Source organism: Oryzias latipes, chromosome 1, assembly GCF_053564925.1.
Source record: "Oryzias latipes strain Hd-rR chromosome 1, Olatipes_Hd-rR_3.1".
Taxonomy (NCBI): domain Eukaryota; kingdom Metazoa; phylum Chordata; class Actinopteri; order Beloniformes; family Adrianichthyidae; genus Oryzias; species Oryzias latipes.
The window spans coordinates 21991259-22004879 of NC_136237.1; the positions used below are offsets into that span (position 1 = coordinate 21991259).

A 13621-nucleotide genomic window follows, 5' to 3' on the forward strand; every position below is an offset into this window, starting at 1 on the left:
AGAAAAGTATGTTCATGTTAAATGACTCTGCAAAATGCAATATTTGCTAAATTTAAGTTTGCATTCTTCATAAAGAAAATATAGCTTACTTCAAAGCTTCAAGATCATGCATATTAAGTAGGAAAATGATATTTAGGGGGGAAAAAGTGAAAGGCAACGTATCCTGCTTCGTCTGTAAGTTTGGGGTTTTGTTGTTAAAATGTCTTGATAATGGTTTTGCAATCAGAGATGGGTCAGAAATGTATTCATGTTAGCTTTCATCTGCAATTCTGAAGGTATGTACACACCAGGTATTAGACACGTGTTCAACACAGGTTCTTGAACAGGCGATTAGTCCATGGTGTTCATAATGGACAAGCAAGGAGAGAATTCTTTTTCTTTTTCCACCGTTTAGCATCGCATGTCTGCCACCTGTAGTTGGTGCAAAAGATTGATGCAAAAAATCTTGCTCCAGGCTTTTCCTTTTTTAGCTCTATTCTGATAAATCAAAAACTTTGTGTTGTTTAATTCTCTCTGGGCATAAACTGCAATCTATAATTTGTCCTCCATAATCAATTTTCAAATGGTTAGTCAAAGTTCAACCTTGTTAAACTTGCAATGTGGGTCTAAAGGCTGCAGGGTTTTTTTACATAGAGCCGTAAAAATTGGCATAGCTACACGTGAACACAAGACTTCAGAACGTGGAAGCCCGACACGCGTGTTAATGCACATTTACATTGACTTTTTGTTGGTAGTAGCTGCTTCCAACGTCAAGGGTGGCGTGAACACATCTTTAAAACCACCTGTCCGATTGAAAAGCTATCCACGCTCCAATCCAGTGAGGATTTCAAACCATTTAGGAACCTGAAAATTGTACATCAAGATGAGCTGCAGGTGGAAAGCGTCACTGTTGTTTTCAGGGAGTGGGTTGATTTCTTAGGGCTGCAACTTGGCTTCAAGTTTGAACGTGTGCCTTAAAAATATCTGCTAGTTACTTCACTCCAATTATGTTAATTAACTTGTCAGAAGCTCTCAATGCCGAAGGGTTGTTGAAGTCTGAAAAAGGTTAAGCATGCTGGTGTTTGGAAGTTTCTGACTGTGATTAGAGTAATAAAACATTAACCAGAGAATGTTTCCCCCACAAGACTATAACACCTTCATGTGAGAATAGAAATTTAGACAAAGATGTGAGCGGTTCCTGACAGTTTTTGAGATAAAAGATACCATCATTAAAAGGCCTTTTCCAATTTCTTTTCACTTTGTATGAAACATTTCCTACGATGGATCTGGATCTTCAGCGGATCTATGAAAGCACACTATCACATCAACACACAAAGAAAATTTCATAAAAACCAAACCATGTCAGACGTTTCACCTACAACCAACTGGAAGCAGTTACCCTCCATAAAAAGATCATTTGTGATCACCACATGACACACACCTACACACACGTGTGTACACACACCCAGTGACACATCTTTGTTCAGAGGAACAGTTTTCCCTGTGGTTTTGCATGAGAAGCAGTGTTCCCAATGTAAATATGCAGAGCTCAGTTTTCAAAAGGATCAAAAGGGAACATATAACCCTGCTCCAAAAGGAGCAAAAAAAAAAAAAGGAAATTAAATAAGAAAAGAATAATAGAAATGCTCTCATCTTCTTCTGAGGTTTTTTTTTCCATCTGGTCTCTGCCATGGTGAGCTGAAAGCCATCCCAGAGGATCTTAGACACAAAGGTGCGGCAAATGCAAACAGCTAAAGGCAAGAACACGCCCTTTACTATGAAGAATGACAGTTTTTAAATAAGCTCTCTATGGTTCATTTAATTTTGTTCTTTCAACCTTTGATTTCTCTGTTTTTTAGGGTTTCATCTCATGCATTTTGTTATTGAATTCTAAAGAAATGCCTAATCGGAGGACTTTGTGCACTCTAAAATGTCAAAATGTATATAATGGTTTAAGCTGATTCAAATGAACTAAACCTTACGGTAACTTGCGTTACAATTTTTGGAATGAGCTAATCAAAAAAAAGTTGAGGAATATCATCTTATTGGATCTGCAACTTTTAGTCATCCAGCAGACAGCCAAACGTCTGAGTCAGGATAGGAGTTAAGGGTTGAAAGGTCATGTCTGTCCTCTGGAATTGTTTATGAAGCCTTAAAGCTGCGTACATGATTTAAGCCCAGTGTTCAAGGTCATCCATTTTCTTGGGTGTTGTGTATGTCAATAAACAGCATTGAGTTTATCTTTGCCCCAGGGCGGGCAATCTGCGGCCTCCACGTTCGGTCCGACCAGCTAAACAATATGCATGTTTGAGATGTCCCAACCGGACATCACCTGGTGCAAAGTGTATACTGGTTTGTTTGTTTTTTTCTTCAGCGTCACATATCAATCCAAATCGATGCATTGTGGGAAACGGTGTCCTGACAGTTCTTGTAGTTCAAAGTGATGCTGAACAGAAACAGCTGGCGTTCAATGATGGAAATCTGTGTGGTTTGTTTGTAACTTTTTCTGCAAATAGTGAATCACTGATTTAAAAAAAACACGTCTTTTTTAATACAAATAGTAATTGAAATTAACATCACTCCGACTACTTTATCGTTCAAAATAATTTTACTTGAAACTTTTATTTCTTTTATGTTTTCCACTGATAGTCAATTTGGTTTTAATGCTAAACGTCAGGACAACAAAAGGAACCCGTAAGTACAGGCAGCACAAACCATCTGTGGTTATGTGTTTTATTGTTGCCTTTAACATCAATATAAATATTATTAAAAAGAATATTCAAGAAAAATGTGATGAGACAACAATTTATTTATTGTTGAATTTTTTTCTCAGCATCAAATGGTTCAGTTGGTCAAAAATGTTTCTAGTTGAAATAACGACTGACAGATTTTTTCATTTCAGGCACTTTAAGCTTCTTTTCTGTTTTAGACTATAACGGTTTCTGTGTGGCAAAGAAAATGAAATATTTGTTGAAAGTAGATTTATTTTGCTTTTTTTGTTTTGTTAATGTTAAAAGATACAATTTTAGGTGTACTTGCACAATTTTTATAGATACTAACCTAATATATTGTCACTGCGGCAAGTGTGTGTGTGTGGGGGGTTAGGGGGGGCGTGAAACATTTTCTTTTTCCTAGGGGGGGGGGGGGGCTTGCAAAAAATAATTGAGAAGCACTGGTCTAAGGTCAATTGAAGACCAAAAAAAATATAGTAAAGATTCTGTTACCTGGGGAAAAAACATCTTAATGAGCCGCAGAAAAGCAAATGTCACAGAAATTCCTTAGATTTCTCACTTTCTCATTGATTTTCAGAATAAGATAAATGCTTAAAGACCCACTCCAATGAAAATAATGTCTTTGGTGTTTTCAGCATGTTCTAGTTGTATTTTTCTCATGAAAGTCGATAACTACGAAGAAACTTAAGCTCAGAATTATTGAAATTGAGTACTGGTATGTCTTTATTAAAGTTGTTGTGAATCAAAAGCACTATGAAAAACAAAAGGGATGATCGGAAGAACTCCAATACTCAGCGCCAACAGTTCAACTCAACTCAGAGGTAAATTTCTAATAAACTCCTGCTGCTCTGCAGAAACTACATCCTAGAAAACGACACGGGTGTTTTGATTTAGGCTGAAAAGGACATCATTGAAAGACCACTAGGAATTATCCTACAATAGATCAAAGGCAGATTGCAGTGGGACTTTAAATTGTACTAGTTTAAAGTTTTACATTTCTAACCTAATATTAATAAAAATGTTTGATTCCAGAGATTCCACACACAAAAATCCGGTCCATACTTTTTAAACTACGGTTATTTTTATGGAATATCGTGTAGGTAAATGAAGCTGAGGAAGTCCTCAATCAAACAAGCTAAATATTTCCATTATCAAAAGAATTTCATAATTCTTTTTTATTTTTTATATAAAAATACTAATTTCTCAATGGAAAGTGTTGCTTTTTACATTTTTTGTGTTCCTTAAAGAGTCCTCAGAATATGTGTTATCCACATAATGTAGGATACAAATTTTCGTTGTAGTAACTTTTTTTTCCACCTTCAGCTTCTATTTAAGCATCAAAAATTTACTTTGCCATAGTAAACACATTCAGTACTCGTCTGGTAAGGTTGAGTAAATTAATAAATGTGAATCATGAAGATAAGCCCCTAAAATTAACAGAACTTAAAAAAGAAAAGTTCTCAATTTGAGTCAGTTAGTTTAGTCCCAAAGGCAAATATTTAGCCGTTATTTTTCAGGAGTGGCTCACATGACAGAATAAAAGCATCAAAGCAAATAGGATAGTTCCCGTTCTTCAATCAATAAAAAAGCTACATATGCTATAAAGGTACTCATTTGTCCTGGTTACAGAAATTGTCCAGAACTTCACTCCCAGAAAAGATAGGCGAAAAACTTTAAATCCTTTTTGTATTTTTGGGTTTCTCTGGCTTCTGCAGTAGAAATTGCTGCTGTAACGAATGCAATGTTGGGCTATGACATCATCCTTGATGTGCCTTCATTGGCATTGTGAGACTCCAGCTTGTCCTGACACTACAGAAGGCCTCTGTCAGTGATAAGAGTCTTTTTCTGTGGGTCTATCCTATCTCTGCTTCCTCTGTGGCTCGTTTGCATCGTGTCTCACGGCAGATAAACAGGCAGGTTTGCATGTGCAAAGGTAGCAATGGCTGTGATGTCAAAAGATTGTTATCAAAAAGAAAAAAAGGAAACTACATCAGCACATTTCAGTAGAACAAATAGAGAACATATAAAAACTCAAACTGCTAATTTAGGGATTTCCTAATATCCTAAATGGAACTTCAAATGGTTCTCATCCTAAATTGTGACATACATTATATTTTTGCATATATTATTTTTTTAACTAATAACTGGATGCATTTTACATGTTGTTCCATGTAAATATTTCCATTCAAATGTATGTAGATTACATTCCATGCAATTCAAAGTACTTGACAAAAAAATAACAGGACTGCAAAATCACAACTAATCATTTTTTTTATTTTAATTCCCCCAAATCCTCCAAACTCCACAAGAGTCCTTCAAGTGGTGTTCACCTAAGTGCGGGCCTCCTGTGTGCAGCCTGACTTATGAGGAAATTAAACAATCACGGTGAACTTTGTATGGCATTCTATGGCCATCCTCCGCAGACTTACTTATCACATGCATACCCCATGGATGGAGGATTCTTGTATGGTCAGCAAGAAGCCACTAGCTCATTATAAACGACCAGTTTGTGGTGTAAGGGGTCTGTACCACAGCATCAATTATATGTCATAAGTGCGTGCAACTCCCATGTATCACGAAACACTTATCAAACGCACAACAATCAAATGTTCCATTTTCATGACGTCCCTTGAGGTGGCCCTACAAGCCCCAGGGGAACTGTGAGACACACCTGGGCTTCCCTCAAAGCAGGGGTGTCAGAATCCAGGCCTCAAAGGCCAGTGTCCAACATGTTTACCAACCAACCTGCCACTGAAGAAAATAAATAATAAGAAGAAGCCCCTCCCTGCTTGTCCGGTATCAACACCATGGTCTAAAAGCGCGTTCAAGAACCAACGTTGAGCACGTTCTTAAAGCCATGTCACATGCCTGATGTGTCCATAGCTTCAGATACAGCCACTCCTCTTTATGACCCTGCACAACCCAAAAACCTGCAGCACCTGTACAGGTCATCTTCCCATATGTGTGCATGTGACTGAGGCTCCAATGAGCAGACTACTACAATAGTCTAACCTGCTGGAGATAAGCAAATGAGCCTCAATGGGTCTGGGTTAGATTAAATACCATTGAGTATGGAAACATTTTTAAGATGGTAGTTCTGATGATATGAAATATTTAATGTGATGGTTTAAGTCCAAGTCTGATCCCTAGATCCCTAGGAGGGTTTCAGAGAAAGAGATTGATAGTGGCTGTTAACACTTGTACTTTGCTTCTCTGAGCCAAAGATAATTATTTAGGCACTGAGGCACGCTGCCTCAGCAAGGCCGGAAACATCATCAAGGACAGTTCACACCCCGGCTCAGACTTGTTCGACCTGTTGCCCTCTGGTATGCATATGTATATCTGTTTATTTAGTAAATGAGTACATTTGTCAACACTTCCTACCTCCATGCTTTTTTGCACATTAGACATGTTTATATTTGTACACATGGCTCTGCACATTATTACGGACATTTTTATGTTTGACATCTCTTTTGTACATAGTGGCATGTTATGCATTTTATACATTTTTTTCTTTGTACTGGGATGGTGACTGTTCCAGTTTCATTGTTCATGTGGACATTAACATTAGAGGCATATCTATCCATCTATCAGTATTGTCTGTTTAACTGCAGAAAGCTGTTTTGCATCCACCCAGTGATGCTTTGAGGGAGCTATGCAGTACATCACGATTACACATTACATGCAACGATCATATTAAAAGTCCTTTGAATGTGCACAGTACTAATGTCAGTCCTCATGCATAAAGCTCCATAGAGACATACATTTTCTAAGTCTAAAATGATTTTTTTCAAAACAAATATGGAGAAAACATGGAGAAGATTTGGCTCCTAATGTGAAAAAAATTCAAAGCTTTAGACGTGTTTTTTTTAATCTGTATTTAAATAAAAAGCCAAGGCTTTGAATAAAACGTCTTAAATTGTTGACATTAAAGTACAGAAGGAATTTTTGCACACTAAAGATGAGACAAGGAAAATATTCACAACAAAGCTAGTTGTAAAAACAAACTGATCTTTTATTTAAAGTAAAAAGGAACTAAGACTTCCTATGTTTTGATGGAGGTTTAGGTTGAAGGATGTAGAAAGCATGGTTAATCCCAGACACGGGATAAAGCTGAGCTGACTTGTTCAAGGTGACACACACCAACACCCGCCAACGCTGACCGTGTTTTCATGACCCTTCTGCAGTGACCAACTTTCCCAACAATCCCTGATTTGCAGCCACCCGTCAACCGCAGAAATGACTTACAGAGAAATACAACCCATAGGACACCTAAAGTACAAGAAAGCAGCAAAGAGCCCAAGGAAACAAATCAAATCTCAGTCCCTACCTTGTGACTTGAAGCTATGCGTCTAATCACATTAGTCTGGTTGTTGTTCAGGGTCTGCTATGGAAATTCTCTAAGGTCCAGTGAGGTGCTTGGGTGTAGCTGTGAGAAATAATGTTTACTAAAAACAAACTGGAAATCATGCATCTCTGCTGAGCATTCCTCCAAAGATTATAAAACCACAACTGTTCTTCAAGTTTTCCTGCATGTCAGACTACATTAAAACTGCTCATGTTTAGGCTACTCTTTAAGAAAGCCATTAGATGAATGGGATCGGGCAGAGGCAGTGCCCAGTGGCATGAAACTAACTTTGAATAACAAATGAACGGAAATTTAAAAAGTAGCTGAATGTTTTGTTGGATGCAGCTGAAAGTTGCAAATATATATATATATATATATATATATATATATATATATATATATATATATATATATATATATATATATATATATATATATATATATTGCAGGGACGAACTGTTGAAATAATGTGGTATGATGACAATTTTAGGATCAGCTGTATTTAAAAAAGTGACAAAGTAGCCCAGTATCCACTTTTCAAAAAATGCAACCATGCAGGTAATAGTACTGAAAAACTCCTATAACACTAACAAGCATTTGTCAGTATATTTGCAGCTGTTAGCTTCTAGACAGATGAGGCATGAGTCAAAAGCATAGATCAATCTTAGTACTTTTTATTTTTTGCCCACATAAAACATGCTGCCTCACTAAATGACAATAAAGCACATTTAGTAAAAAATAATTGAATAGGATTGTGGGTTTCCTTTCTTTTTTCTTTTTTAAATGTTCATATGAAGCTCAGTGACTTACAGACAATTATTCCTCTATTTCTAATTCATCTAAAACAAGTGTCTGCTATCTCCAACTCTAAAAGAGCCATTTGGGTCAGTTTCTTACTGACCAAAAAAAAACTTTGAGAGAGCAACAAAGTCACACTTTACCATTTAGAAAAATATGTAAGCCATTCATTAATTAATATAAGCTTTTTAATGTTTGCAATAATTAAATTGTAGCAGGGTATGACACTTTTAATTTGTTTTACTTTCAACAGCAGCATCTACAAGGTCATTTCAAAATAAAGCACAGTGTGTCAAATAAGATCCTCCAGCAGCAAGAAATACATTAAAATGCAAGAAAGCAATATCAAACATAGCATTTTCTGTCATTATGACTTTGGTGTGCCATCATTGTTTTTCTCCTTTTATTATCAATTATAAACATAAAATTCCTATAGAATCCTATATTTTTTTATCAATATTTGTAAATGTAGGTTTGTGTTAAACTTCTCTGACAGCAGATTCAACTTTTTACCATAATTTTGATCAGTTATCTGTCATGTTAAAATCTAAAAAGAAATAACAAAACTTAACTAAAACAAATGAACCAAAATAGAAGATATATATTGTTGTTATTATTCAAATCTTTAGCCAAAAAGCCACAATGGAGAGATAAAGGTGTGGCATGTGGCTCCAGAGCCTCAGGTTGCAGACTCCGGGTCGAGGGTCTACCTTATTATTTTAAAGAATCTAAACTGAACTTGGATTTATTTGTTGTCTAATAGACCTTTTAGAAGAAAAAAACATCTAAAACACAACATTGGAGAAAAATACAGCAAATTCAATGCTATGCAGATGGTTTCAGAAAACAACTTCTTGACTTGTTGCATTTTAATCACATTACATGGTTTTCAACAGGACTTCATTTAAAGTCCTGCTGCCTTTGTCACATATCGTCTACATAGAGATGGCTACAAGGTGTTTGCAGAATCCAATGTTTCATTCATCCACCTTCTTCCGTTTTGTCCCTTTCGGGGTCACGGGGCTGCCGGTGCCTATCCCGGCCGCTTGTGGGCGAAGGCAGGGGGGACACCCTGGACAGTTAGGACACACTCACACTTAGGGACAATTTAGAGTTGCCAATTGTCCTATGAAGCATGTTTTTGGACGGTGGGAGGAAGCCTGAGTAGACCCACGCATGCACGGGGAGAACATGCAAACAGCACACAGAAAGGTCCCCCATTGATGTTTTATTTCAGGTCCCCCAGCTGGGACTTGAACAGGGGGCCTTCTTGCTGTGAGGCCAGAGCACAGTGCAGCCTCCAGAATCCAATGTATTTTGTTTTGTTTTTGTATCAAGGGGTGCTTTCTGACTTTTCATTTAAACCACTTTTACTTATTTGCTTTGCCCTTTTGATATTGCACAAGATGCAGGGAGTAATCCGAGTAGGCTGCTGATTATTCAGGTCTAACGCAAACACAACAGAACCAGCCACATTTTCCTATTCATAGTTTCTGGCTGTTCAGTCCCTCTGTTGATGTGTCAGAACTGAGGGAATAAACCAGGTCACTTCCACATAACCCCCTCAGGTATAGACAGGGAGAGTCCTTATCCACAAGGCATTTTGCTTTCACTAAACCAGACTTTCAGGTAACCTTCTGCTGGAAGCTCCAGGTTCAAACTTTTCACTTTTGCTTTAGGTGGTTATTTCTCTTCTCTTCCACAAAAAAGAATGTTCGCATAAAAACAAATTTCCCTTGACAAATGAGCCAAATAAAAAGAAAAAAATCATTTATAAATCCTTTTTATGGTGCAAACACACACTAACTATGAAAAGGGAGATGCTAAAAATCCGGCCCAGCTTCAAAGAAAAACTGGAAAAGTCCTTCAGAACAGCAGCAGGACTTTGACTAATCATAACCTGTAAAGACTTAAAGGAGGTTTGTCTCCTTAACAACCCACTTAGATGAAAGTCGTGTTTTTAACATGTTCTTGTGGAATTTTTCTCATGATAGAGGACATATATACAGAAAATAAAATGAATTCTCATTTCTGAGTATTTCTATATTCAAAATGAAGTAAATCAGAGGAAGATGAAGAAATGTAGTTTGAAAAAGCTTGTAGGATTGACGTAGTAGAGGATAGAAGGGGCAGGTCACAAACTCCCTGCTTTTAATCTTAGATTAAAACTGCGTTTTTGAGTATTTCTTTATTCAAATTGGGATGGATCAGAAGCAGATAAAAAGCTGCTGTTTGAATTTGTTCTTAGTTGTGACGCAGCAACTGAAATGGGCAGTGCAAAGTCTCCCCGCTCCACCGCATTTCTGATGCATCCACTTGCAGACAAATAGATTCATGTACACTATATTGCCAAAAGTATTCGCTCACTCATCCAAATGATCAGAATCAGTGTTCCTAATCACTTGGCCTGGCCACAGGTGTATAAACTCAAGCACACGGGCACAAACATTTGTGAAAGAATGGGCCGCTCTCAGGAGCTCAGTGACTTCCAGCGTGGAACTGTCAAAGGATGCAACCTGTGCAACAAATCCAGTCGTGAAACTTCCTCGCTCCTAACTAAACTGTCAGCTCTATCATAACAAAATGGAAGCGTTTGTGAACAACAGCAACTCAGCCATGAAGTGGTAGGCCACGTAAAATGACGGAGAGGGGTCAGTGGATGCTGAAGTGTCTAGTGCAAAGACATTGCTGACTTTCTGCACAGTCAATCGCTACAGAGCTCCAAACGTCATGTGACCTTCAGATTAGCCCAAGAACAGAACGCAGAGAGCTTCATGGAATAGGTTTCCACGGCTAACCAGCCTCATCCAAGCCACACATCAACAAGTGCAATGCAAAGCGTCAGAGGCAGTGGTGTAAAGCACGCCGCCACTGGACTCTAGAGCAGTGGGAACGCCTTCTCTGGAGTGATGAATCACGCTTTTCCATTTGGCAATCTGATGGACGAGTCTGGGTTTGGAGGTTCCCAGGAGAAATGTACATTTCAGACTGCATTGTGCAGAGTGTGAAATGTTAGTGGAGAAGGAATTATGGTGTGGGGTTGTTTTTTAGGACTTGGGCTTAGCCCCTTAGTTCCAGTGAAAGGAACTTTGAATGCTTCAGGATACCAAAACCTTTTGGACAATTCCATGCTCCCAACCTTCTCCACCAACATCAGTGTGTGACCTCACTCACCAATGCGCTTTTGGAAGAATGGTCAAAAAAATCCAATGAACACACATGAACAACCTGAGCCAATAATTCTGGTAATAAAGTGTACGTCTTTGTTTTCCTCATCCGAGCTGGCATCGGATCCAAAATTGTACGGCTGGATAGCTCCAATCTTTCTAACCATTTTTTTTTTTGCAATGATAGCGTTAAGTTGGGGGTTGTGAGGGCCTGTATGCTAGCGGGAGAGAGTGTAAACAGAAGGATGTCGGGAAGCTTGGCCAGACATAACCACTGAGAACGCTTTGACAATAGATCAAAAGATGATTGCAGTGAGACTTTGACAGCTATATTAGACAAATAAACAGCGCAAAAAATTGTCATCACAAAATTAGGGTTAAACAAGTGTCATAAAGTATCTATTAAGATGTGAAAAGTTTGTTTCCTCAATACTTCCAGTTACGGGTAAAAAAAATAAAAAATGAAAGATTATAGTCTCCTTCCAATTTAGAAGCTTGTATTGCCCCTATAACCCACACATAGTTCAGGGAATAGCTTAACTATTTCTTTGGGTCTTTGTTAAGAATGGCTGAGTTCTAGTAAGCAGATTATGTCACTGCCTATGTGAATTGAGATTGAAGATAACTTTCTTCCCTTTCAAAGACAGGAATGACCTCACATTTGCATTCCAGCAAGCAATGATCGCTGTAAGGCTGACAACCGAAGCCAAAATACAGAATCCATCAGATTTCTATTCACAAGTTTATGATCCAATTCCCAATTCAATTCAATATTAATTCATTTCTTTATTTTAATCAACTATGCACCATCCCTTAAGTAGACATCTGATCCAGGAAATCAACTGTGGATCAGCAGAGATGTCTGCAGAACAACACAGACAGTGGTCCTACAGGCCCGTTTTAAAACAGGCAATAGGCCCACTTATGATCAAACCCAACAGAGTTCTGCAGCAAAGTCAATGGAAAGAAGGTTCTGAAGGAGCTGTAAAACGGAACCCTTAAGTCAGAACACATTTGAGATATTTTATCCTGCTTGAACTCTTCCTTTTTTATGAATTGAGAAAATGCCCTAGAGATGTTTCCATGAAAACCATGTTGATTCAGATCAGAAGTGACCTAATTCTGAAAATGTAAAAGGACTACATAATGATCATTAAAAAAATTGACAATACTTTGGTTTGTTTTGTTTCATAAATGTGCACTTTTACATTTACTAAACCCTTCAAACAGATCTGACCAAATGTAAACATCATATTTTGTGAATCATCAAAGTGAATAAGTGTAACCCAATGGAAACCTAAATCACACCAACTAAAAATTCAATTTTGAGAGCTGGGAGGAGAACAGAACCAGTCTGATCACCCTTAAGAACAACACTGTAATCTTCCATTTACAGTCAGAAACTGGGTGCACAATAGCTGGTTGTGAATTACCATGATTGGAAGAGAACACCTGTGCAGGATTCATGCAAACAGTCTGGAGGCAGTCATGAAACATTGATGTATGAAGGTAACTCGATCCCTGCGCTTTGTGTGTCCTCTGGATCTGGGAGATCAAAGCTCCTCAGGACAGGAATATATAGTCTCTGTCGTTTTTCTAACTTAATTTAACCTCTCACATAAAGACTAATTAGCTCAGGAATTACTGTTGTTATTGTGATGCAGTAAAGCTTTTAAAAACCAACAACTATTTGAGCCTGCTGTCTCTGTTTGGATGGAGCATTGATTGTGAAAGCATGTTATGAAGCCTGGCTGGTTAATTGGACGCTCGTGGTTGCCCAACTCTCATTGGAGGATGGGTGGGTCAGACCTGTTTCTGTTCATACACACAGTAATCAATAAAAAGAACAGAACATGCTTCGCTTTTTCACTTCTTTTGATTTAAAACATAATGCAACTCCAGGCGTTATTTCACTGTTTTAGTTCGACGAGTAATGAAAGAGTTTGTAGAGTCACAGCAACTCTACCATTAGCCAGCTGCTCTTAAAGGGGGGAAATGAGTCCCCGTCACATTAAATGTTTACTAACGCGCGTATTAATCTGCCAGAAAAAGTAGGACGAGAGTTTGGACTTTTCCTCTTACCGTTGGACTCGGACGGGTCTTAATCTCTGAAACAGGAGAACTCGGCGGAGTGAGCAGCAGGTTGTAACCAAAAACACCCCCACCCGGCCTTTCTAGGCTAATAAAAACATATCCATGTTCTCTGCCCCGCTTTGTGGAGGAAAAAAAAGCTGTGCGGAGGAAGTCTGGCGCAATAAAAGCTCCTTAAGGTGCTTCGAGGTGCAGAGGTGAAGACCGGACTGCGCAGGCTCCGCCCTCCTCCCCGTGAACTCCAAAGGAGCAGCTGAGCCGCGGCGTGCTGAAATGACGTAAACACCAGACGCTATCGGCTTTCTTCACTCGGTGGGTTTTAAACGGGTCAGTCTGAAGTTTGCAATAAAACTAGCAAACACATCGCGAGGCTTTCGCTAGCTTACACTATTTCAGGTCTCATTCAAACAAGCCAATTTTTTTGTTTTAATCACTTCAACCAATCTCTTTTGGTAGACTAAATTATGCCCGACGAAAACAGTATATATATATAGCTTTAAGTGTAT

At 38.3% G+C, this 13621-nt stretch overlaps 1 protein-coding gene across 2 annotated transcripts in view; it reads right to left on the reverse strand.

The window, feature by feature from the left end:
• Positions 1–13574, reverse strand: part of LOC144994267 (FHF complex subunit HOOK-interacting protein 1A-like) — a 32764-nt gene extending 19190 nt beyond the window's left edge. The window contains exon 1 of one of the 2 annotated variants that reach the window (XM_078951428.1): positions 13107–13574. The gene's annotated coding sequence lies outside the window, so the exon portion shown is untranslated. The remainder of the gene's footprint in view (positions 1–13106) is intronic. The other variant, XM_078951430.1, reaches the window with a different exon arrangement.
• Positions 13575–13621: the final 47 nt, after the last annotated feature.